The sequence below is a fragment of the Dermacentor andersoni genome, chromosome 11, assembly GCF_023375885.2.
Source record: "Dermacentor andersoni chromosome 11, qqDerAnde1_hic_scaffold, whole genome shotgun sequence".
Classification (NCBI taxonomy): domain Eukaryota; kingdom Metazoa; phylum Arthropoda; class Arachnida; order Ixodida; family Ixodidae; genus Dermacentor; species Dermacentor andersoni.
In genome coordinates this window covers 25,001,503-25,023,083 of record NC_092824.1, presented here as the reverse complement: position 1 = coordinate 25,023,083, position 21,581 = coordinate 25,001,503, and the positions used below count along the sequence as shown (strand labels likewise).

At 49.1% G+C, this 21,581-nt stretch overlaps 1 protein-coding gene across 2 annotated transcripts in view; it reads left to right on the top strand.

Annotated features, from left to right (window-relative positions):
* The first annotated feature begins 7,745 nt into the window (after nucleotides 1-7,745).
* The window catches only part of LOC126518332 (lactosylceramide 4-alpha-galactosyltransferase-like), a 56,744-nt gene continuing 42,908 nt past the window's right edge, over nucleotides 7,746-21,581 (top strand). For both annotated transcript variants that reach the window (XM_072285251.1, XM_072285250.1), the window contains exon 1: nucleotides 7,746-7,800. The gene's annotated coding sequence lies outside the window, so the exon portion shown is untranslated. The remainder of the gene's footprint in view (nucleotides 7,801-21,581) is intronic.

The following is a 21,581-nucleotide window of genomic DNA, read 5'->3' as shown; positions in this document are numbered from 1 at the left end:
AGCAGAGAGAGTAACAATTTGTTGAATTACCTGTTGCCACTTCGGAGAATGCTGCTGCTTCATCGAGAGTTCCCTTATCGAGGATTACTCCTCCACTTTTGCTCACAGAATGCAGTCAACGGCTGTCCTCTTGAAAAGAGTTTTAAACTCTACCAGTAGCTGAAAATGAAGAGCATAGGCATTACTACACGGTGCATGCAAAAAAGAAAATGCAAACATGCCGATACTTCCATCGCCAAAAACGGATAAAGCAATAACGCCTCTGTCTGCGTCATGCTCTCAAGGCGTTCATGCCGCTCTTGCGCTGTGGCTACCAGCCTTGGCCGCAGCATCTCCTCATTCCTGCAATGAGAATTCTTGTGCAGCCAATCATCGTGCCACATGACCGAGTCCACGGACTCTCCGTGCACAATGAGGTGGCTGCAATCCTGTAATATATACAAGAATGTTAGCAACACGGCTTTTAAATGTTTTTGATTGTTTTGCAAGCCATGGAGCCAGTAGAGAACAATATCATAAACGGCAGAACGGACTCTAAACCTTCTAAGTGGACGCAATTATTTGTAAGTGGACTGTTGCTTTGTGCTCCGCCAGACGGAAAGGAAGAGGACAACGCTCGCATCACCAAGTGACGTACAAACAAGGCAAGGAGGCAATTTTCTGAGACAATAAAACCTGATAATATGCGGGCTCTAAGCCCAACTTGCTGCAGACAGTAGCATCAGCGAGTCGTCAGCGCTCGGGAGCGGAAAGGTGTAGATCACGAGGGCCTTGTACGATTCCCGCAGATCGACGCAAAGTCGAATGGAACTGTGTCTCTTCCGGACCACGATGAGTGAAGTAATCCATTCGGACGCTCACATCCGCTCGATGACGTCAGCTGATTCCAAACGATGCAGTTCGGCGGAGACTTGCTCACAGAGAACCAAAGGAGAAGACGCAGCTTCACTGATGTCATTTATTCAAGGACGAAGAAGCATGGGAGACCGCGCTTCATAGCGAAGACCCGGTGGCGCACGCACACACACACACACACACACACACACACACACACACACACACACACACACACACACACACACACACACACACACACACACACACACACACACACACACACACACACACACACGCACACACGCACACACACACACACACACACACACACACACACACACACACACACACACGCACGCACACGCACGCACGCACGCACAAGCACACACACACACACACACTAAGACACTAGGACATCGTGGATGAAGCCATTTACAGAAGCAAAGATCTTGGGAGCCTGGCCTCACAGTTCATCAGCCCAGAAAGCAGTTCGAGCGTTTCTTCGTTACCTGAAGGCAGTAGACTTGAGTGCCAGACTATACACATCCTACACCTAACTTAGTGCATGTGAAAGTGCGGTATGTACTAATGGTCTCTCTCTCTCTTTCACTCCCCATTCCACTCCCCACGTGTAGGGTAGCAAACTGGACTCAGTCTGGTTAACCCCCCTGCCTTTCCTTCTTCCCTTGTCTTTCTATCTCTCTCTACCAGTCCCATTTGTCCTGAGAACAGGGGAGAGAACTCTTTTGGAGCGTTGTGCGACTTCCCACCATCTTGTTGAGCGCCACAATTAACCCGTCGGGTCGAGGACGAAGGATTGCGAGGACCGCCATCTTGCGCACCCGGGCGAGAAAGGCCACTTTTGGCGACGACATGTTGACGCTGCGTCAAGACGCGATGCACAGGCGAACCGTTGAAGACCAAGTTCTTTGTGAACTTATTCTAAGATTATTCCGATTTCCTCGGCCTTCTTGAGCGTTAGAGAAGGCCTTTCGTAAAGTAGCCTTCATCGGTTCATTGCTGACTTGACGCCTTGCAAGACTTGGTCTCGGAGGGACTCATCGTACCTAGCGTCGAACGCGCAAGCAGGCGCTAAGCTTGGTAGCGCGGTGAAGAAATATTGGCAGGTTTCGCCAGGCGGCTGTCTGCTGTGCCGCAAATTGATACGGTGTAACGTGGCGTTTGTATTTTCTTCGTAGTGAAGGTCGAAAATACGAAGAATATCTTCGAATGTTGGAATAGCCGGGTCCGTCTGCGACGCCAGCTCATAGTAGAGACGTTGCCCCTCGAAGCCCAATTTAGTGAGCAAAATGGCCCTCGTCTCGTCTGCTAGTACTTCGCATCCGGTCGCCTAAAGAAACGTGTGGATGGAACCTTTCCCTGTTAACCACGGTGCATCAGGGTACCAGACAATGCAAGGAAAGGCGGCAGCGATAGTGCGAACACCCTGGTTGAGCACGGGAAACAAAGAAGAAGAAGAAGTTGCCGCGGAAGAAGCATTCGGTCCACGTTCGGCCCCGCTGGAACCTGGTTGTCCCTGGTCCCTGCTGGCCTCGACAGAGCGACCGTTTCGTTGACCTGCAGTGGTGTTTTGGCTGAGTATCGGGTGGTTTAAGGTGTCTCAATAACCATATTTTAGTTCCTGGTTGATTGGCATTCCTTGCGTCAGCCGTCTTGAGCTGATGTCGACCAGTTCTCCTGGCCAGGCGCGATCCGCCTGGTCAGCATCCCTGCCACCTAATGAATTGCCCCTAGATTTATTTTTTCGCAGTGGCGTCAGCACCATTCCTGTGGCGCTTGTGCCTACCAATGGCGGTTCCATCAGGATCACGAATCCACCGGCTGTCCAGAAGGCACTTAAGGCCACGTCCAACCACTTCCATACCATCACTGATGTGCGAGCGTTCGGACGGGGAGGTATAGTGTGTCGTTCACCCGACCAGACCTGTGTAGAAGACCTCTTGAAATGCACTTCATTCGCTTCCACCCCGGTGAGTGCTTTTATTCCGCCTCACCTTGCGTGCACCAAGGGTCTTGTACGGGGCGTAGACTCCCGATTAAGTCCTACGGAAACCCTGGACAAGCTATCCGCAGCAGGCGTCATTGCCATCTACCGTTGCAATCGACTGGCCAATAACGAGAGGGTTCCGACAGAATCTGTTATTGCAACGTTTGTGGGCACATCATGTCCATCTGAAATAAAGGTGTGGCCTCTTGTGTTCCGTGTAGAGCCGCTTGCGTCACGTCCAATCCAGTGTAAGAATTGTTGGAGATTCGGGCACAGCGCAGGAGGATGTAAGTCTAGCTTGCGTTGCCGCACCTGTGGGGATGGTCATTCTTCAAGTGAATGCTCTACTCAATCTCAAAAGTGCTGCCTCTGTGGGGGAGAACACCCAGCAGACTATTCGAACTGCTCAGCTCGCGCTCAAGAAATACAAATTCTTGAAATAATCGACCGCCGTCGTTGCTCCCGAAGAGATGCAATTTCAGTTATCAAAGACAGGGCCTTCGGATACTCTGGTGTTACAGCGCGCAACACTCCAAGCATGGATCTTAACCTCTCAGAAGCAATTGACTCTGCTGTGGAAAAAGCAATGGCTAAAGCTATGGACAAATTGATATCCAGTCTCTCTGATTGCTTAGCACAAATCATTTCCAGCCACATGATGCAAATATTGCAGCCCAATAAGACACCAATGCAGTGCCCAGTATCTAACGCCACACCTCGAACGCCTAGCAACGAGGTAGAGACGCCTTCCACAGTTGCAGAATATTCCACAGACACTACTTCGGTAGTCCAAACCCGCGAGGATGAGCCCTCTTATTCAGACACTGTTATTGCCACAGACATGGAACTTGACACTCGAGCTCCCAAACGTATGGGGTCCCCAATTTCAAAAACTATGAAACCAAAATCAAAAAAGAGTCAACCAACTCCTGTGCTTACAGAAAGTATTCTAAAGGCGGCAGTTGCCGCTGCTGTGCGTTCTACACCATTGGACAGTTGAAAGTGCTGCAGTGGAACTGTCGTTCTATATTTTCAGCTTCAACAGATTTATCTTGCCTATCTGTTCAATTCAATCCAGATATCTTACTTCTTCAGGAAACGTGGCTTTCACCAGAGAAAAATTTTCATCTAAAAGGTTTTCGGTCCTTCCGATTAGATAGAGACTCGCGAGGTGGAGGATTAATGATACTTGTTTCCAGTAAAATTTGTCACAAGGCAAAAATTTCTTTTCAAATCATGGACTGCGACTGTGAAATTTTGGCCATAGATTTATGCCTCCCAGGATACCATCCATTTTCAATTATAGATGCTTATTTCCCCAGCGGCGTGCAAAGTACACGTCAACTTGATAGGGCTGTGGCTGCCTGTAGAAAAGAAATTTTGTTTGTAGGGGATTTCAATTCGCATCACGTGTCGTGGGGGCAAAAAACAGATGTGTGCGGTAAGCGACTATGGGAGTGGACGATTGATAGCCACCTTTCATGTCAGAACACAGGACAAGTAACGTTTGTTAGAGGACCCTTCCGTTCAGTGTTAGATTTGACATTTTGTAGCGCTGGCATCAAGGTTTTGTCGTGGGTAGCGGTTGAATCAGCAACCAACAGTGATCATCTTCCTGTGTCATTTGAAATCAATTGTCCAATAACATCTTTAGAATACCAGGCATGCACATTTATGGACCATACGAAATTTAAGACTTTCTTGCGTTCTGCCGTTTCGAAACTCGCCAATGCCAATGATAAGGAAATCGCTTCAACCATTTGCTCAATTCTAGAGGATTCCCGGAAGCAAGCTGAATTTGTCATCCCTTCGGCTAAAGGCACCGCTTGTCGTTGGTGGAATAATGAGTGTACGCGGGACTATCGAAAAAGAAAGGCCGCTTGGAAAATGCTTCTGCATAATCAGTGCCCGACAAATTGGAAAAATTATCAGTTTCATGCTGGTGTATTTAAGCGTACTGTTAATAGAGCCAAAGAGGAATACGATATTAGACATTACGATTATCTATCTAATTCAAAAAATAAGCGTGCTTTATTTGCATTCCTTCGTGCTAGGAAGGTGCTACCAACGCCCTTAACATTAGATTCAATTGTTTTGACCCCGCAGGAACTGAGCGCCTCCCTAGAAGAGATTGCCGAAGGCTTAGAAAATCGATTTACGGCCAGGCTTCCGGCTATTCATTCTACATTAGGTCCTTGGGATGGCTTTACTCCAATTTCCTTAGCTGAACTAAATGAGACTGCACTATGTTTACCGAATTCAGCCCCTGGCCCTGATGGCGTCACAAATGCAATGTTAAAAATATTGTTACAGGAATCACGTAACGTTCTTTTAGACCTGGTGAATTATTCAATTAAATATGCTTGATTCCGTTGCACTGGAAGCTTGCCAAGGTAATATTGATGCTTAAGAAACAAGAAGGAAGGTATGTATTGGAGAACATTAGGCCCATTGCGCTTACATCAAACGTAGTAAAATTTATTGAGAGGCTTCTTCACCGTCGCATCATGAAATTTATTAATGATAATTCCATTCTTAGTCCCTGTCAGATTGGTTTCAGGGGCGGCTGCTCCATATGGCATGCCCACGTCGACTTAGAAAGCCGAATACAACTCCCTCGACGTCATAAGCAATACGCTGCGTTAGTGACGCTCGATATCGCTAAAGCATACGACACTGTGGAGCACACTATATTGATCAATCGGTTAACGTCCTGTGGTGTTCCTGGGTATATAGTAGCGTGGATTCAGTCATTCTTAGGTGAAAGAGAATTCTATTGCTACGAAAGCGGCGTTTCTTCTTCTAAACACAAACAAACGAGAGGCGTACCGCAAGGCTCAGTGCTTTCCCCGGTACTTTTTAATATTCTCATGAGCACACTACCTTGTCATCAAGAAATAACTACTTATGTTTATGCAGACGATATTGCGTTTTTTGCATCTGCAAACGACATCCACACGCTATACCAACGACTGCAAACTTACCTTTATGATCTGGAGAGGTGGTTAGATGCTAGTCACTTCACACTCAATGCCAGCAAATGTGCTGTTCTCGTTTTTCCGATACGTGACATAGTGCACATTTCATTGTCTTACCACCTTCAAGACATACCACAGGTGGAATCTGTTAAATACCTCGGAATTATTTATAACGCCTCTCTCAACTGGCGCTCACACATAGATCTGTTGACTGGGAAAGGTACCCGTGCAATTGGCATATTGCGTAGGCTGAGCAGTCGTCGAATAGGATTGAGAAGAGATACACTCCTAATGATATACCGTATGTACGTTCGCCCTGTATTAGAATTTGGTTGCGTGCTCTTCTCGGGAGCTCCAGCCTACATGTCCCGTCCTCTAATCCTCTTAGAAAGAGAGGCATTACGTCTGTGTTTAGGTCTTCCTAAATTTGTTGCAAATTCTATTCTTTATCTAGAATCCCGTGTTCCGCCACTTTCGTGCAGGTTCCGGCTTTTGACGGTGCAGACGTTCTTAAGGATTTACGAATCACCACTACGTCATACCCAAATAATCTTTATTTCACAACCTGCGTTGTTTTTTGGTGTCATCTGGCCGCGACTGCATAAACCGCAAATTATATTCGTGCAACAATTACTTGACTCTTTGGGCGTGCGCATATGCGATGTACTTCCTATTACCGACAGAGCTGTTGCCACGGATATTCAATTTGATGACATCTTTCCTAATAATGCAAAATTACTTCCACACCGTACTCTCGACGGTATATTACAAGATCACCTGAAATACCTTCAAACAAACGTTGTAATTGCTACAGATGCTTCACAATGTGAAGAAAAGTCAGGTGTAGGAATATTTTCCCCGATTCTCGATTGGACATTTTCTCTTCGGCTGCCAGATTTCATACCGATTTTTTTAGCTGAATTCATGGCCGTGGTGCTGGCATTACGCAAATTAGGACCATCAATTACGTCAGCCGTGATAGTCACTGATTCTTTATCATTGTGCTCATCCCTTACTGCTTCTAGTGATTCTCGCGTGATGAGGAAATTTCAATCATTGGTACCTGGTTACTTGAGAAGCGTGCGTTTGATTTGGGTGCCCGGCCATAAAGGACTAATCATTAATGAAATTACAGACTCTCTAGCCAAGGCATCGATAAGTGGCCCGATTCTTCCTTGCTGCCCTTTGACTGCTTACGTTACTGCAGCTAGATTTCGCAGGAGTATCATTATACAGTCCGTATCAAGCTCCGCAATTACTAACTCTGAGGATTACGGACATCTCCTGCACCCTTGGAACAGAGGTTTTTGCCGAACACGGAAAATTGAAGTGTCCATCACGAAGCTGCGCTGCCGTATACCTGCATTGAACTTCTACCTCCACAGGTCTGGTCTGGTCCCCTCACCATTATGCTCATTCTGTGGCGAAGCGGAGACAATCGACCATTTCTTGTTGTCTTGCAGACGGTTTTCTATTCTAAGAAAACGACTACTCGAAATGCCGCTTCGCTCTATTGGTCTAACTTTATCAGTGCCTGTGATCCTATCTTTTGGAGCCTCCATTGTTGGGTTCAGCCACAGAAATGTTTGCTTGGCGATCCAAAATTACCTAATTGAAACCAATCGTTTTCCATGTTAGATTGATCGTTCTCCCTCCCTACCATAGCTTTCTTTTATTTCTTATCTATTATTAATTATTATTGTAATTATTATTATTATTTTCTTATACCCGGTTTTCATCTGATTATCTATTTTTTTTTCTCCAGACACAAAACGTTTACTTTTAAGCTCACACGCCCAAATTGTTAACTCGCTTGTTTCATTATTATTTTTAGGCACCTAATTAAACCGCCCGATTCTTGGCCAATCCCCCACTGTGGGTATGTGCCACGGCCACATAGGACAACAACAACAACAAGAAGCACTGGTAGCGTCTTGCATACCGGAAACAGAGGAGAAGCAGCAGCAAAGACAAACAGTAAGTACGAACAAAAGTTTTACCTCTTCCCCAGTATGTGCTATGTGAATGGCGACGGAACGCGCTGTGCCGCTTGACGTTGCAAAAGTGTAACGCTAGTAGCATCTGGGCAGAATCTGGCGTCCGAAACAGCACAACGGCTCGAAGCTTAAAGGCATCGTTGGAACTCCCTACCATGCACAGGAGATCCGGGACGGTTCATCCTCGTCGCCAGTATGTGGTATAGCTTCCACGAAGCGGTCGGATGCCGGACCTATGGAGTGAGGCCTAACGGTCGGGGCGCGAAGCGCCGCAGACTAAGGGACCGATTGCTGGGCCCGAGGACTAGAATAACGCCTGTATTCAGAAATACATCCTTACTTAAAGTCCACGCTTAACTTGATTTAAATGACCGTTGTTGTGAACGCACAAAACGAAACGCAATGAGCGCCTTGGACGCGTTCGCACAAGGCGTCGTTTACATCAAGTCAAGCATTGGCTTCAAGTTAAAACGCATTTCTGAATACCGGGATTCGACTTTAGAGGAGGACGCTTGTGGCGTCGGCGAGTGCTGTCGTGTCCACATGCGCTCCGCGAACTTTGGTGCTTTTTGGTGGAAAATTGCGTGTGCGACCGATTTCCACGATCATCATGGATCTGTGAAGTATTATGTGCAGTAGTCCCGCAACGACTGAAACTACCCACAGCCTTGAGTAGCCGGAACTTATTATTTTACAAGTTCAAATGTGGCTTCGTTCGTGCGAGCTCGCTAAGGCCAAAGCTGCCACGTAGGCAGCCGCTGAAATGCCAGAGTCTGCGCGGTGAACGCGCGCTCGGTGGCTCTTGCAGATCAACCAAGAAGACCCAGCGCTGGGTCCTCTTGGTGCCCACACTGCCCCACAGAATTGCTGAAATATCCGAGCGGGAAACGCTTACGCACAGCAGTTAGAGGCAGCGAGTGGGGCGAGTTTCTGCGACTCACTTCGCGAAACGTTACACATCTCCGAGACATGGCCGACAGCTCGAGTTGCATCTGCGAATACCGCAGAAGCTTCAGCCATCGCGTTAGATATTAAAACGAAGGACGCTCTTGGACAGTCGTCGATAACACTTACAGATTCCCAAGTCGCATGTAGAATCTTCCTCGCCGGTAGGTTACCACACAGCACCACTCACCTATTAGGATTCAACCTAACGTAGGAACACATGATCATCTGGTGCCGGGGTCACGCAGGACTCTAGGTCAACGAGAGAGCAGAAGGTGCATCTCGTGCTTTTGTCATCCGAGTGTTCGACCAGCCTGACGAAAACCCCTTCTTACCCCGATACATCTTTGAGCACCAACGGCGCGAGCGAAGAATGTACAGTGCACCACGCCCTGACCTATCCAGGCGGGACTCTTGTGACCTGGCGCCGAATACAGACGCACACATTTCGAAACCTTTATTTGAAACATGCCATTCGCCCAACGCTGTACAGCGTTCACTGTCCGTGGTGTGGAAGCTGGCCAACTCTCGCCCACATTACGTGGTATTGCCAAAACAGGCCGCCCAAAATTAGTACACCGAAAATAGCCCGCAAACTTTCCGGAAGGGTGCAGTGGGAGACTTGGCTCGCCAGTGAGGATCAGGAGATGCAGCTAGCGCTGCTCGACCAGGCACGGCGGACCGCTCAAGCCAGTGGGGCCCTGGACTAGTGGCTCCACCTACTCGCTTTGTGCACCTTTATTTAGTGAACGTTTATATATATATATATATATATATATATATATATATATATATATATATATATATATATATATATATATTGCAGCGAAGAGGAAAGCGAAACTCGGCTGGGTACACTTGAATCGTGGGGCGCGGAGTGGCGCTAGTGGTCACAACCATTACGAAACCTAAACACGATATGACAATTTTCAATCCAGGAGTTCAGCGCCCTTAGCTGCACTTCTCACCTGCTTCTAGCTGTTGTATGCACATCAAATAGAAACAGGCCGAGTCGGTAAACAAAGAGCAGCCTTCCATTTTCATGTGTCCCGAGGAAGGAATGGCCCTCCGCGAATGCTTGTATCCATGTGATGCGTATATGTTGCATATGCGTCTCAACAAGGCTCTATAGGCGCGAAATATTTGTACACGTCATGTGCATCACAACAAACACTAATTTAGAAAGTCAGGTGCACCGCTTGCTAGCAGCGTCGTCAGCTCTGCTAAAAACAAAAGCGGCTCAGGTGCGGAGTGATACTTCGCCGAGTGATGCCATAAGAACGTTGTCGTTCCTCATTAGCACATGCGCCCCGTTGCTTTCGCTGCTTTCAAAATAGATCGTGAGAAGGCGAAACCATCCACTTATGCAGCAACCATTTTCGCCTGCAGGTAGATTTGAGTCATGGAGGAGACAACAACTAGTCCCAAGGGGCAGCGGCTGCACCCGAAACACCGTCTATCGCCACTATGGCTGTTATGTGGTCGATCGGAAATGAGATAAGCCGGGCGCCATCGCCCCTAGTGAGCCATCGCCGTGAGTACCAGCGCTGGTTTTTTCTTAATAACATGGCGTTGTGGTGAATGCTCGTATTGTAGCTTATTTATGACAATTGTGGTTTTCGATCTATCTAAGACGCACTTAATGTAAGGGTTGGCGGACTTGGTATACTATAGCCAGATGGCTCTAGACAACAGTTTACTTTCATAGCGAAGTCCGTTTTTGCGTTCTGCATGCGGCCACGCTGTAGTTTAGCCTCTGTGTTTTGACAGCTGAGCGATCGAGGCAGGTTTTTCATCTGCAGCGTTGTCTTTGCGTCGGCTTTTCGCAACGCTAGCTTCGCCTTAACAACTCATGGGATGCATCGCGAGCGTCCCGGTCAAGATTTTCAACAACCACTTCCTCCATCTCACTTGGTCTTGTAGTGAAATTTCGTATTTTAGCTCACTTATGTAGGCAACCAACGCCTACACCACCAGGGCATGTTTTCTCAGAAGAAGGCGAGTAAAGACATTGCGGAGACAGTCCTGCAAGGGGCGGTCTGCAAGCCTGCGGCCTCGCCGCCACACACTCTCTGACCCCCTTCGCTGACCGCAAGCATCTTCCTCCTTCTCAAGTTCCGCGTTTTACGAGCCTAGCTGTGTACGATAGCCTGTGTTGTTGAGAGTGTGAAACTGCGTTTCAAGGAGGAAGGTTCAGTTTCTGTTTGCTCACCCAAGTGCACGAGGCGCCATTTTACGTGGGAGCTGCTTAGGGCGAGTGTACACATGTGACTTCGCATCTTGTGTCTTTGGTCTACAATGGCGTATTCCCAGGCCGCTGTAGACCCGACCGAGCTTTTCTAACCAAGTGCGCAGTTAGCTAGCTGAGTTTACCCCTCGAGGACTTTTACACTCAGAAGTCGGATAAGCCCAACAAGCCCGTCAAGATGAGCCAGGATGGCGAACATCCATTCAACACACGTCTCGCTTTACAATCACGCGCTGCTGAAGAGGCGAGGAGCGCGACCGAGATGTAACGGAACAGCAGGTAACGCAATGATCACTGCGCATCAGACGAGCTCCAAGAGAAAGTCGCCCACCTCTCACGACTGCAAGAGGAGATCCAGGAACACGTCGGCTGTGCTTCTCCTCACTCAATGCCGTAATTCCAGCCGGATCCAGGCCGGAGTAACGCCATCTTGGGACAACTCGCCGAGGCCTTCTCTGCAACGACCCGGATGATGGAGGGATGAGTCCGCCATCGACTGCGACAACTGTTTATGTGAGTTCGGACCCCTATACAGTTATCCCAAACTTTACTGGAGACAGCGCCCAAATCAGTGCTGAAGATTGAATGGATACATTTGTGCGCATTGAGCACTTATACAACTGGTCCAAACATCAACGACTAGCTGCGACAGACCTCAAGCTGCAGCGGCAAGCTAAGAACTGGCTGTTGCCGTGGACAACAAGGTTTTATTTATGGCAAGAAATTGCAATTGCGTTTCAATCAGCTTTCGCGACTGAGGAAAGCCTTCCGGACTTATGGAGGAACGTGGCCGAAGTATTTCACAGTCGTGACCAGCATGCGATGTGCATCCAAGAAAAGGAAAAAAGAAAATGTGCGCGAAGGACAAGTTAAATCTGCCGGATGCAATTACCAAAATTATCAGATGCCTTTGGTCGAATGAAATAAGTTTCGCGTTACGTGACCGAAGCTGTAGAAATGTTGACGAGCTACTTCAAGCTATCAGAGCCTATGAAAACTTCACAGAAAGCCGCGAAATATAATTTCCATGGACACAACAGTTCGACAGCCGAAAACGATTGAGCAGTGATCGTAAGCCGTGCCATGCGTCAACTTACCTAGACGATGCTGTACGCAATGGTACCATGCGAGAGGGAGGGCGCCGCGCGGATGGATTACGTTGCTATAACTGCCAACAAACGGGCCACCTGTCGAGTCAGTGTCTTGGACCACGGCGCCTACTTCACTGCATGAAGTCGAATCGCGATGGCTACGGAGCGAAATCATGACCGAATCAGGGCCGCTCTCATATACCCTAACATTGTACGCACCACATCTTGTAAAAGTTCGTACAAAAGCGTTTGTATTGACGGAAAAAGGATTATTGCCCTTCTCAATACGGCTGCGATGTGAGCTTGATAAAGCTGGCGTATGCCGTGCGCCTGAGCAAGGAGTTTTCGTCACCTACCAGGGCGGCCATATGCAGATTCAGCGGACAGCATTTGTCCCTCGCCGGACTAGACTTAAAAGGTGTGCCTATGAGGATCAACTTCCTGTGCCGTCCACTTCTACATAGCCAGCAACGACGCCTTTGTTGGACCGGACGTCACCATTGCCACGGACGTGACTGACTTGCTCGATCTGCTTCTGGTCTGAAGTTTTGGGTGTGCCAGTTAGCTAAACCATAGGGAAGCACAAGCACTGACAGGTATTATCGCAGAATTGGAGGAATGTCGTCAAGTGTCGCGATAGCGTTAAGGCCGCCCTGTGGACGATACTCCTTGTGTTAGGAACGCCTTCTATTGATGCACCCGATGCTTTCGGCGTCCCGGTTGCCCGCTACATTGACCTCAAGCTGCACCTAAGCAAGGACAAATACTGATGCGGCCGCCCGTTCCTTGGAACGTACCAGAGCAAGTTTACCCATGCGCTGCAATTGATAAGTCAAGGTTATATTAACGTTGGCCCGATCGTCTATGATGAGAAGAAAACACAGCCCTGTGCGTTGGTCAACAAGCATAGTTATTGATGCGTACTGCGAATTGAAGAATTTGGGTACACCGGCGTCGCCGAGAAGAAAATCGTCGCGCTCCCTTTAAGTAAGACGGTTTCGTAGCCACTATGACATAGCTCTTAGTACGAGAGGCGAGTGTGGAAATATATAACTGATAAAACTCCTTCAGGACGAGATCCCGGAGGATAGTTTAGTGTAGGCAATGAACGCCGTCACGACAAGCCCCTGATTTCTCAGAAAAAGGGGCGCCTAAAGACATTGTGTAGACAGTGCAGCAAGGGGCGGTCTGCATGCCTGCAGCCTCGTCACCATCGAGCCCCGCGTTTTACGACCCCAGCTGTACACGGTAGCCTGTGTCGTTGAGAGAATAAAATTGCGTTTCAAGGAGGGGGGTTATTTTTCTGTTTTCTCACCCAAGTACACGAGGCACACTTTCGCGTAGGAGCCGCTTGGGGCTAGTGTACGCGTGTGACATACTTTGCGTCGTGTGTATCTGGCCTACAGGGGCACATTGTTGACCAGGCGTTGTTGACCAGACCGAGCTTTTCTAACCATGTGCGCCGTTAGGTAGCTGAGTTCAGGATGCAGAACTTAACTTTTACACTTACGAGAACTGTGATTGTTTTTATGTCTAAAGCACACTTTCTTTAGAGGTTGGCGGACTTCATAACTATAGCATAAGTGGGTCGGCACTGCAGTTTACCTTCATAGCGCTATCCATTTGAGCGTTCTGCATGCTGCGAACGATGTAATTTAGCCTCGGCGTTTTGACAGCTGAGCGATCCAGGCAGGTTTTTCATCTGGTGCCGTGTTCTGCAACGGTTCACTTTCGAACCGGTTCGCTCTCACGAACGCCTTTGGCCGGGGCCTGGTTGTATTCATATCTGGTGGGCGTGACTACAAATGTTGTCTTCACACAGGCTGTCAGTTATCTGGAAAGAAACCCGTCGTCTGCTACTAGAGGAACCGCGAAGAAATGGTTCTCTCGAGGGACGTGCATGGTCGCGAACATGTCGAGGGTTGTTAGGGCAACCGTGGCGGTCTGTTAGTCTCGCGCTGGCTGGCGCTACGATGGAGACGCTGATAGCGGCTTTCTTGGTTGTGCTGCTGGTGAACGCTGGCCAGAGACAACGACATGACGAGAGGCAACGGCGCGACGCGTTCGACATGAGCGAAGCACAGTTCTGATGGCATTTTAAGTACCCCAACAACAAGAGTGCGGTGTCTTTACGACGAGCTACGATATCACGGACCACCACTTGTGGTAGCGTTGAGACTGCGACGCAAGTGCTGTGCACGCTACGTTTTTACAACGCAGCTGTTAAGGGCTACTTTCCTAGGTTCGTGTCTCTGTTTAGACACGAAACTTCGCAGGCGTGATTTAGTATTAGTAGTTGTAGTATCTATTTCGGCCATATTATACAATATGCCCTCGAGGAGAGGCTAAAGGAGGCAGATAAATCATACCTCCTGAGAAGGCCTTATTCCCGGATACCCGGTCGTGGTACCGGCGGCGAAGAGGCAAAGATAATAATTTTCAGGAACGCTGCTCTCTAAAATTCATACCACAAAAAGAACATAGGGTACACAAACACTAATGGTAAAGAACTCCACAAAATATTTAGAGCAGTAAACAAAAAGCAGAAAACGCTGCGACAAAAACAAGAACATCATTAGTAAATGCGTAAAAGATGAACAAACCAATTGATGCAAATTTATATGTGTCAAAATAATACAGAAGAAAAAAGCATGTCTACAGTTTTTTCTTAAAAGCAGAAAACGCTGCGACAAAAACAAGAACATCATTAGTAAATGCGTAAAAGATGAACAAACCAATTGATGCAAATTTATATGTGTCAAAATAATACAAAAGAAAAAAGCATGTCTACATTTTTTTCTTAAACACCGATATACTAGTACTTTCAACAGCTATTTCCACAATCGATTGGTACGTATTACACAGGCTGTCAGTTATCTGGAAAGAAACCCGTCGTCTGCTACTAGAGGAACCGCGAAGAAATGGTTCTCTCGAGGGACGTGCATGGTCGCGAACATGTCGAGGGTTGTTAGGGCAACCGTGGCGGTCTGTTAGTCTCGCGCTGGCTGGCGCTACGATAGAGACGCTGATAGCGGCTTTCTTGGTTGTGCTGCTGGTGAACGCTGGCCAGAGACAACGACATGACGAGAGGCAACGGCGCGACGCGTTCGACATGAGCGAAGCACAGTTCTGATGGCATTTTAAGTACCCCAACAACAAGAGTGCGGTGTCTTTACGACGAGCTACGATATCACGGACCACCACTTGTGGTAGCGTTGAGACTGCGACGCAAGTGCTGTGCACGCTACGTTTTTACAACGCAGCTGTTAAGGGCTACTTTCCTAGGTTCGTGTCTCTGTTTAGACACAAAACTTCGCAGGCGTGATTTAGTATTAGTAGCTGTAGTATCTATTTCGGCCATATTATACAATATGCCCTCGAGGAGAGGCTAAAGGAGGCAGATAAATCATACCTCCTGAGAAGGCCTTATTCCCGGATACCCGGTCGTGGTACCGGCGGCGAAGAGGCAAAGATAATAATTTTCAGGAACGCTGCTCTCTAAAATTCATACCACAAAAAGAACATAGGGTACACAAACACTAATGGTAAAGAACTCCACAAAATATTTAGAGCAGTAAACAAAAAGCAGAAAACGCTGCGACAAAAACAAGAACATCATTAGTAAATGCGTAAAAGATGAACAAACCAATTGATGCAAATTTATATGTGTCAAAATAATACAGAAGAAAAAAGCATGTCTACATTTTTTTCTTAAACACCGATATACTAGTACTTTCAACAGCTATTTCCACAATCGATTGGTACGTATTACACAGGGTTGCGATTTGGTGATGTGAACATTGTTTTCCATAATTTGTTCTACATCCAGCGGTGGACAAGGCGACAACACGTAAATCATATGTTATATCCCTCGACAAATAAGTATTAATGAAAGTATCAAAATTCTGCTTGATTTTATAGAAAATATAAACTGCCAAACTCAAGTTATGGGAATGAAAAAGATTGCGAACATAACAAATCTCGGAAACGTTTGTTTCGACTGCTGGGCCTGCACACAACGCTCGTAGGGCTCTTCTTTGAAGGCAAAACAATTTAATGGAATCAGTTTTATTGCGCGTACCCCAATACTAGGATACAGTATACAAAATGGGAATAAACGAGAGCGAAATATAATTGTTTCGTAACTTTTTTTTTTGTGGAAGAAGATGCCTGATACGATAGATTACACAAACAGATCTGGCCATTTTGATTCTAATATAATTGACATATGTCCACCGTAGGTCGCTGCGGAAGCATGTACCCAGAAACCGGCAACTATGCACTTGTTCAATACGCGAGTTATTGAATTCTAATTTTATATGATGACTTAATGGTTTGTTTTTTCGATGAAAGCGCATAAACTTCGTCTTTTTTTACATTCAATTGAAGCGGGTTGACAGAGAGCCAAATGAATACTTGGTTAAAACAGGCATTACACTGCTGCACCAATACTTTCAGATTAAAGCCAGAAAAAATACATTTATATCATCAGCACACGGAACAATGTTAGCAGTTAATGGAATGTTGACAATGTCATTATATTGTTACGTAGGAAGACGCAGACGAAAAGCTATGTACAAATATATTTACAAGGAAAATACGCTGCGCTTGGCCAAGAGGCAACAGCCCGCGCTAGCTTCTAATCGTCGTCGTCGTCTTCACACTGCTGGCCTTTCGTGATCGCGCATATTGTGCCGTAGCACTACCCCCGGCTGCAAAAGCGCCGTCCCGGAGCGACTAAAGATCGGACTCGGAAGCAGTGTAGTAGGCCTTGAGCCTACTGACGTGTACGACATCACTAGATGCCACAGGAGAGGACGAGGTTGAGGCCACAGGAGCAATTTCGTAAGTCACAGGCGTCACCTGGCGCAGCACGCGGTAGGGCCCTGTGTATCGCGAAAGGAGCTTCTCTGAAAGTCCGACGTGACGAGAGGGCGACCACAGGAGCACGAGCGCACCAGGTGAAAACTGTACGTCACGATGGCGGGCGTTGTACTGACACTGCTGAGTGGTCTGTGAGGCCGTCAGTCGAGCACGGGCAAGCTGGCGTGCATGGTCAGCGAGGGCGATGGCGTCGCGCGCATACTCGCTTGTTGAGACCGCAGCAGGAGGAAGTGCCGTGTCTAGGGGCAAGGTAGGTTCGCGACCGTACAGTAGATAAAAGGGAGAAAATCCGGCGGTGTCGTGCCGGGAAGAATTGTACGCAAATGTTACGTAAGGAAGGGCAATGTCCCAGTCGTGGTGGTCCTTGGAAACGTACTTGGCCAGCATATCGGTAAGAGTACGGTTTAACCGCTCTGTCAGGCCATTGGTTTGAGGATGGTATGAAGTAGTCAGTTTGTGTTGAATGGAGCAGGAACGCACAATGTCAGCGATAACTTTCGAGAGGAAGTTTCGACCACGGTCAGTAAGCAGCTGTCGCGGGGCGCCATGAAGCAAGATAATGTCACGCAAGAGAAAGTCCGCGACGTCAGTGGCGCAGCTGGTAGGGAGAGCCCGAGTGATAGCGTATCGGGTGGCGTAATCAGTCGCGACGGCTACCCATTTGTTCCCAGAAGATGACGTGGGAAAGGGACCGAGCAGGTCTAATCCAACACGAAAGAACGGTTCCACAGGGACGGTGATCGGCTGGAGATGACCGGCAGGTAGCACCTGAGGTGTCTTCCGACGCTGGCAGGGATCACAGGCAGCAACATAGCGTCGAACGGAGCGAGCGAGACCAGGCCAATAGAAGCGGCGGCGGACGCGGTCGTACGTGCGGGTTACCCCAAGATGTCCTGAAGTGGGTGCGTCATGCATCTCAAAGAGCACAGTCTGTCGTAGCTGTTTTGGCACGACAAGAAGAAGGTCAGAGCCGTCAGGGAGGAAGTTCCTTCGATACAGAATGCCACCCTGGAGGACATATCGGCGAACGGATGCGTCGGTAGGTGTAGAGCGCAGACGCTCGATAAGTGCTCGCAGCGATAGGTCTCGGTACTGCTCATCGGCGATGTTACCGAAGGCAGAGACAGAGAAAATGCCGTTGGCGCTACTACTGTCGGCGTCGTCAGGCTCGTCGACCGGGTAGCGAGACAGGCAGTCAGCGTCCTTGTGTAGTCGGCCAGATTTATAGGTGACAGTATACGAATATTCTTGGAGGCGTAAGGCCCAGCGACCAAGTCTTCCTGTAGGATCTTTCAGTGAGCATAACCAGCAAAGCGCGTGATGGTCTGTGACAACGGAAAAGGATCGGCCATATAAGTATGGGCGGAATTTCGCAACCGCCCAAACTAGGGCCAGACACTCACGCTCAGTGATGGAATAGTTGCGCTCCGCGGGTGAGAGGAGCCTGCTGGCGTAAGCGATAACACGGTCGTGGCCACGCTGGCGTTGTGCCAGTACTGCTCCAATTCCGTGACCGCTGGCATCAGTACGGACTTCGGTAGGCGCAGAAGGATCGAAATGGGCCAAAACGGGAGGCGTTGTGAGAATGTCGATTAGATGAGAGAATGCAGAGGCCTCGTTATCGCCCCACTGGAAAGGAGCGTCTTTTTTCAAAAGGTCGGTTAGTGGTCGTGCTATGGCGGCGAAATTTCTCACGAAACGGCGGAAGTACGAACAAAGGCCGATGAAGCTGCGCACATCCTTGACACACTTCGGAACAGGGAAGTGCGTAACAGCATGGATCTTGCCTGGGTCCGGTTGCACTCCGTTCGCGTCAACGAGATGTCCAAGGACGGTAATCTGGCGACGGCCGAATTGGCACTTCGATGCGTTGAGTTGCAGACCGGCTCGCTGAAAAACGTCCAGGACTGCTGAGAGGCGCTCGAGGTGCGTAGCGAACGTTGGGGAGAATACGATAACGTCGTCCAAGTAGCACAGGCACGTGGACCATTTGAAACCGTGAAGAAGGGAGTCCATCATGCGTTCAAAAGTGGCAGGGGCGTTACATAGACCGAACGGCATCACTTTGAATTGATAAAGACCGTCGGGTGTGACAAAAGCAGTCTTCTCGCGGTCGAGATCGTCCACGGCAATCTGCCAGTAGCCGGAGCGAAGGTCAATAGAAGAGAAATAGCGAGCACCGTGGAGGCAGTCAAGGGCGTCATCAATCCGAGGTAGGGGATACACGTCCTTTTTGGTTACCCTGTTAAGGTGCCGATAATCCACGCAAAAGCGCCATGAGCCATCCTTCTTTTTGACCAGTACTACAGGTGACGCCCATGGACTATATGATGGTTCAATAATGTCCTTGGCAAGCATTTTGCGAACTTCTGCGTGAATAACTTGACGCTCAGCTGGTGACACTCGATACGGGCGGCGATGAATAGGAGGGGCATCGCCGGTATTAATGCGATGTTTGACAGCTGTAGTTTGGGCTAAAGGACGATCGTTAAAGTCAAAAATATCGTGGTAGGAAAACAGAACGCGGTAGAGTTCACGAGCGTGCTCGGAGGGCAAGTCGGGGGCAATCATTTTCCGTAAGTCAGCGATGGTACAATTTGCCGACTGCGATGGTAGAGGAGTATCGGATGAAGTGTCGTCTACTGCAATGGATGCTACTGAGTGATCCTCGAATGAACAAAGCTGGGCCAAAGACATCCCACGTGGCAGCACTTGTGTCGTCAAGCCAAAGTTGACCACTGGCAGGCAGACGCAATTCGCCGTAATAGATAAAACTGTATGGGGTACTGTGATCCCATGTGTAAGGAGGACGTCTTGCATAGGAGCCGCGATGTAGTGACCGTCGGGGACTGGTGGGGATGACACTAGGTCAACGTAGGTCAGTGCCGAAGGTGGCAAGCGAACGAAGTCGGCGGAACTGAGGCGACTGGGGTGTGGTTCAGCAGGATCCAGAACAGGCAGGTCAAGGCGGAGAGTACTGGCGGAACAATCGATGAGAGCAGAATGTGCGGAAAGGAAGTCTAAGCCGAGGATGATGTCGTGGGGACAGTGGGCGATGACTGTGAATAGCACGATTGTTGAGCGATCGGCGAAGGAGACGCGGGCGGTACACATACCAATTACGGGGGCTGTTCCGCCATCGGCGACGCGGACAACAGGCGTCGTGGCGGGCGTGATAATTTTCTTGAGCCGGTTACGAAGGTCAGCGCTCATTACGGACAAATGCGCCCCAGTGTCTATGAGAGCAGACACAGAAACACCGTCGACTTGCACGTCAAGAAGGTTCAGATGAGTGGGCAAAGTCAGTAGAGGATTTGGCGGCGTAGGGAGCAATGCAGCGTCACCTCGAGGCGCTGCATCGTCTAGTTTTCCGGCTGGGAGCGGCGTCCGAAGGGAGTCGGCGAATAGGAGCGACGGGGCTGGGGAGAGCGAGATTGTCGCCGTTGGGGCGAAGGCGAACGAGAATAGGGGCGGTTCGTTGCAGGAGAATCAGTGGCGGCATTATCGGAGCGTGCGGCATAGGGACGAGAAGGGCCACCTGAGGGGCGAGAGTAGGCAGTATAAGTAGGCCGGCTCGGGGAACTCCAGCGACTACGACAGTGCCGAGAAATGTGCCCGATTCGATGGCAGTGGAAACAAATAGGCTTGTCGTCAGCAGTGCGCCATTCAGATGGGTTGCGGAAACGTGGTGGGTAAGAAGATGCGGGACGGGGCGAAATCGAAGAAGCCGGGCGGGTATTAGGGCGATGGGCCGAGCAGATGGTGTGAAGACCCATGTTTTCAAACTCCTGGCGGACAACTGCCTGGATCAGTGAGACCGTGACTGCAGATGTGTTGGTGGGACTGGAGTCGAAGGCAGCCGGATAGGCGGCCTCGATCTCACGCCGGACGATCCTGGTAACATCGGCAGTGTTGTTGGGACGAGGAGCGTCGGCACAGGAAGATGTCGCTGGGGTGTTGGGCAGACGGGCAAACTGCTGGTCAATACGTCGGCTTTTGGCGAGTTCCAGGCGGCGGCACTCTCTTATAACAGCATCCACCGTCGCTACGTTGTTGCAAACGAGCAAGTTGAAGGCGTCATCGGCAATGCCTTTGAGGATGTGGGAAACCTTGTCCGACTCAGTCATGTGGGTGTCAACTTTGCGGCACAGAGCCAAGACGTCCTGAATGTACGTGACATAGGGCTCTGTTGACGTCTGCACACGGCCGGAAAGCGCCTTCTACGCGGCAAGTTGTTGACCGTAGGGGTTGCCGAACAAGTCTCGAAGCTGTGTCTTAAGTGAATCCCAACTGGTGAGCTCATCTTCGTGCGTGCGATACCAAACTCGAGGGGTGCCACCGAGGTAAAAGACTACGTTGGCGAGCATAATAGTAGGGTCCCACCGGTTATTGCGGCTGACGTGTTCATACAGGCTGATCCAGTCATCGACGTCTTCCCCATCTTGGCCCGAGAATACGCCAGGATCACGGGGAGCGGGGAGAGTGATGTAGGTCGTCGAAGTGGCAGCAGGTGTCGGAGCCGGCGGAGTCGGGTTGTCGTCGCCGGGAGCCATGAAGGAAGGCTCGACGTACCGTCCACTGCGAAGCTCCGTG